Below are 6,000 nucleotides of genomic sequence, written 5' to 3'. Positions count from 1 at the left end.
TAGAAATATATTATCCAGGAATTTTATTTCAGATATATATCCAAAAGAATTGAAATCAGCATCCACAGGAGACACGTGGACACCCATGCTCATTGTAGCACTATGCACAGTAGCCAATAGATGGAAACAACTCATGTCTATCGGATAAAATGTGCTATACACATGTAATGGAATATAGTCTGTCTTAAAAAAAAAATTCTACCATTAGTGATAGCATGGATGAACCTAGAGGACATTATGCTAAGTGAAATAGCCAGTACAGAGAGACAAATACTACATAATTCCACTTATCTGCGGTGTCTAAAATAATCAAACTCATAGAAGCAGAGAATATAATAGTATTCCCAGGCAGCTGTGGGTGAGGGAGATGCATATCAAGTCTCAGCTGTGCTAGATGAATAAGTTCTAGAGATCTGCCGTACAACACAGTGCACATAGTTAGCAGTATGCTGTTGTGCACCTTGAAATTTGTTAAGAAGATAGATGTCATGTTAAATGTTCTTGTTACACACAAACAAGGGGGAGGAAGACGTGAAGAAACCCTAGGAGGTGTTAAATATGTCTATTACCTTGATTGTGATAATGGTACTATGGGTGTTTGCTCATGTCCAAACTCATTAAATTATATAGGATGTTCCCAAAAAATGTATATGCACACTTTGAATAATTATAAAGGCGGTGTTTGTTAACATATGTTTTATTTTCAAAATTGAGCTATCAGTTGGTAAAGTTTGTATACATTTAGGGGGCACCCTGTATACATATTAAATATATACAGTTCTTTGTATATCAAATATATATAATAAAGTTGTTTTTAAAAAGAGAAAAAAATGTTGGTTTATATTCATTACAGCTTTAACCAGGAGTTTTTATAATTAAAAAAATCACCCTCCCTCTTTTCATCATGTGTGTCTTTGTGTGTGTATGTGTGTGTGTGTGTGTGTGTGTGTGTGTGTGTGTGTGTATACACTGGCATCTATATATTTCTCTGGGTTTACAGGTGCTTACTAACAATCTTAATCATTTCACCACATAAGCTATTTTCAGATGGTTCTCGGATGTTTTAATTACCTCACTATTTAAGTCATTACTTGTCGAAAGCTGTGGTTTCAAACAGGATGCTTTAGGATTTTTTACATATTTCAGCATTTTAGTACATTTTTCTTATCTACTTACTAGGCAGCTCAAGTGAATATTCTTTGTCCAAAAATAGAATTTATCGAAGTAAATTATGCATAGAAATAGAGTAAAAACTAATTGTAAATGTTTGGGTCTTTTCTAGAAGTTTTTTTCTGATATCATTATAAGTAACTTCTAACTCCTATTTTGACTATACATAATTAACTAGAAGTCTAGTGGCAAGTGCTGATAGCCAGTCTTCTTTCTCTATTCCCCCCCCCAAAAAAAAGCACAATTCTAAACCATACATTCCCCTCTTGACTCTGAGAGCTCTCAGGCTGTGGTTAACAGAGATGCGTTTATCCTTTATGTTAACATGAATAATGCATGGTTGTGAGACACCAGCCAGCCAGCATGATCACTGAAAGGAGAGGACTGATCAGCTTTGACTGATGGGAGCCCTGTGAACACAGTACGCATGGAGAGACCCCTTGTCAGCTCCACTGGCCCCAACTCTGGGTTCTTACTGCCTCCAAAACATAAGTCAGAAGTACTTTAGCTGTTACTTTACTTCCCCTGTCCTCATGCTGAATTGCAGCCTTTATTACTCACTTGCAATGGAGAGCCAAAAAAATTTGATGGGCTCACTATTATCTGTTTTCGTTAGTATTAGAAAAGTTTGAATAAGCACAATAATCTCAAGTGATTAAAAGTTAGTATTATCTTGCTCATAACTATTGATTATGTCTGCCAATTGTTTAACTTCTTAAAATAGAGCTTATTTCAAATGTTCTACTCATTGTTTTTTCTAACTGAAACCCACACCCCACTTTCACCTTCTAATGATCTTATCCTTCAAATGGCACATTTAAAAATATCCAAATTCTACAACAAACCATCTATTATGACCATTTTCTAAGCAAGTTCAGACTCTTTCATGACTTCCTGAATTTGTTGAATATTCTCCTTAATCTCCTATGCCTTCTTATTTCTATTTTTTTTTCCATTTTGGGAATAAAAATAACACATTTTTGGCATCATTCCCTCAAGATAAATTCCAATACAAAAGACCTACTTTAATTAAAATAATTGTGGAAAGTATTGCTCAAAAAATGTATGTTAAGCATTTCTAAAATTTAATTTTGTTAAAAATTTTAAATGATTGTATGTGATAGACTCTAGTGTTATCCTCACTTTACTGACGAGAAAACTAAGCTTGCCTGAGATCCCATAATGAGGTAGGGGCAGAACCAGGATCAAGATGCAGGGTTGTTTACTTCCTAAACCCATGCCAAGTGCTATGCTTAGTTGCTTCCTAACAATTCAACTGAGGACAAAAACAGGATCTGGACCTACTAGTTTGCCTCTAATAAATATAAAATGGCAAAAGTGAGAAGATGTTATTACAAATATTAAAAAATTGCCCTAATTGATTTGGCTCAGTGAATAGAGCATTGGCCTGTGGACTGAAGGATCCCAGGTTCCATTCCAGTCAAGGGAATGTACCTTGGTTGCAGGCGCATCCCCAGTAGGAGGTGTGCAGGAGGCAGCTGATCGACGTTTCTCTCTCATCGATGTGTCTAATTCTCTGTCTCTCTCCCTTCCTTTCTGTAAAAAATCAATAAGATATATTATTAAAAAAAAAAAAAAGTAAAGACTGGCTCCTATCTCATGTGTTTTCTCTCACTTGATTGCTCTTATGGAAGTCAGATGTTATGTTGGGAGCTGCCTTAAGGAGTGTCTCATGTTGCAAAGTTTGAGAGGATTCAGCCAACAGACAGTGAGAGATTAAAGTCCCCAGTCCAATAGCCATGAAGACCTAAATCCTATCCACAACTATTTGAGTAACATCGAAATGAATCCTCCTCTTATTAAGCCTTCAGATGAAGTATCAGCCCCATCTCACAGCTTCATACAATGTTGACACACCTTGGCCTTCGCGTTAAGGCACCCAGCTAAGCCATACTCAGATGCTGGCCCATAAAAACTGTGATATAAATTCTTTTAAGTCACAAACTTTAAATTTGCTACACAGAAATAGTTATCTAATACACCAAGTGTGAGAGAACTATGGGGAAATGAATGTCTTCCTTCACAGTCAGTGGAAATGTAAACTTGTGCAGTTAATCTGGAGCATAATGTGGCAATACTAAATAAATGTATGAATTACTTACATGCTATGATTCAGCAGTTTCACTCCTGGGTATATGCCCTGAGAAACTGTCACACTGGAAAAAAGATACTACGTAGGAATTATGTAGAACACTGATTTCCAACCAGTGGCTGCAAAAGGCACACTGGTGTGTTACAAGAATATTTAAAACATACAATAACTGACTATTTAGTCAGGAGCACTAACCATTTTTCCTTGGATTATCAAATAAAAAAATGGCAACACCCAACACAATAGCCATACCTATTTTTTGTCAGATAGACAAATATAATATATCTTTTTGTGCTGAAAAGTGTAGTAATTAGTTTATATGTGCCAGGGATGAAAAAGGTTGGAAAACACTAATCTAGAATGTTGTTCGTGTCAGCAAGAAATTGGGTGCAGTCTAGATGCCCATCATTTGGGGAATGAATAAGAACTGATGGATGCCTTCTGTATAAAACTATGCCATTGATCTAAACAATAACAGAGCAAAATGGATAGAATGTGGAGTAAAAATAGGTTTTATTTAAAGCATAATATAATACAGTAAGTTCTCACTTAACATCATTGGAAACTGTGACTTTAAGTGAAACTATGTATAAGAAAACCAATTTTCCCATAGGGTAAATGATATAAATAAGAGAAGTTCCTATGCTATATTTCTAGTCAAAACATCATCAATAAAGATGGGTGTTTTTTTTTAAATAAAGACCCAAAACATTTCTAATATTTAACATTGAAATAAATGTGAGCTATACAGACATTTAAGAAAGATGAATAAAACCAAGTAAGGAATTCGTTTCCAACCCACCGATTCCATTTCAGGGTGGCAGGTGGCCTGAGCAGCCCAGGGAATAGGTGGGATCCACCCTGGACAGGATGCCCTTTCATTGAAGGGCTACTCACACACACTCACGCTCACTCAGACTAGGACAGTGTAGACATGCCAATTCACCTCAAGTGCAAATCTTTGGATGTGGGAGGAAACTAGAGATCTCAGAGAAAACCCACACAGACATGGGGCGAACATGCAAACTTCACACAGACAGTGGCTCCGATGGGAGTGGATTCTATTTTCTCATCATTGTTATAATGAAACACCATTAAACAAGATAATGTTATCTGAGGACCTACTGTGTAATACTATTTAGAGAGAATTAAAATACTTGCTGAGTAATGCAATATATTTTTCAAGGATGCATAAATATCCTAGTACATATATAAATGCATTAGACCAGGAGCCTTTTTATAGGGTTGGGAGTGTGATAAGTACATAAAATAAGAGGAGAATATTGAAAAAACAAATTGTCACAGTGTGCTACTAAATATGGAATATGGTTAAGTCAGCTCTGTTTTTAAAACAACAACAGACAAGCAACCAGAATGTGCATTCCCTCCTTTTGCTAAGTTTTCATTATAATTCAGGTCAGGAGTTCTTTCTGGTATACCACATCATTACTCCCTTTCTAGTAAAGTGTGGTAAAAACAGTTTATTAAAAAAGGCCCAGAGGTGCCTTTTTTATTATTATTTTAGAGAAACAACTTCAATGATAGCTTCTTTGAGTCTTTTGACTTTGAAAAAATGACAAGTTTTCCTGATGTCAAAAGTACCAGATCGAAAATAAGAAAACTTTTATGAGTAGCGACTACTCAGCAAACTCAGGCAAAAGATACTTGGAGGAAAGAAAATTGTAGTGAATTAGTGAAAGTATGGTGGTAAGTTAGTGAAAGTACAGCATGTGGAAGCTTGGTGAATTACTGGCTTCTAGATGATACAACATGTCAATCTGTCAGCCCAACTCAGCATTTATTGAATAGCTATTGATTTGTAGAGTATTTTTTCTCAGATACTTAAAGCAACATGTCTGTTGTATGTGAGAAATACAATCAACACCTATAGTCACTTATTTTAATGTTTATGTTGGAAAATCCACAGATAATGATGTAATTACAAAACAGTATAGGAGATAGAACTGGATCGTGAATTGAAAAACATTATCAAATATGAGGAAAAATGATTATCCTGCTGTAAGAATAGGCCTCTAAAGATTAAAAAGAATTGACTATGAGTAAGAAGACCAGTAATTCCATTTCACCACTTGGCAAATCTTTTCCAATGTGATAACTAAACTGAGAGAAACAAGAGATTTATAAAATCTCTATATGACCAGCTTACACCAGGAGATTCTAACTTAATTCCAGCTTTCATAGTTAGCCTAAACTTTTTTATTAACTGTGCTTTCTCCAGAGTTTATTCTGTCAAAAAACAAGAAATCCTTTTGCCAATGAGTGCAGAAAATAATTCTGGTCTCTTTTCAATGCAATAGGATAAAAAAAGACAGTCTTTGGGAAATAATATCCTGTTGGAAAATTCAGTCTTTTCAAATGGTTTTAAAGTTCCATTATGTATATGTTTCTTATTATTTTTGTCTATATTCACTGACACGAAGAGTAAGTTATTTCTGGCAAACAGCAATCATCTAGTATTCTAATAGTTTTGGAGAACATTTCATTAAACAAATGAATAGAAAGAACAAGCAAGAAAAATAAGTATCTCTTCCATTTCCTATTATTATTATTATTATTATTATTATTATTATACTAGAAGCTTAGTGCATGAAATTTTGCATTGGGGGGGGGGGGTCCCCCTCAGCCAGGCCTGTACCTTCTCCAATCTGGGAGCAGTGGCTCTTAACCACTCACCTGTCTGCCTGCCTGATCTCCCC

Source organism: Pipistrellus kuhlii, unplaced genomic scaffold (genome assembly GCF_014108245.1).
Source record: "Pipistrellus kuhlii isolate mPipKuh1 unplaced genomic scaffold, mPipKuh1.p scaffold_m20_p_13, whole genome shotgun sequence".
NCBI classification, from domain to species: Eukaryota; Metazoa; Chordata; class Mammalia; order Chiroptera; family Vespertilionidae; genus Pipistrellus; species Pipistrellus kuhlii.
This window is presented reverse-complemented; position numbering follows the sequence as displayed.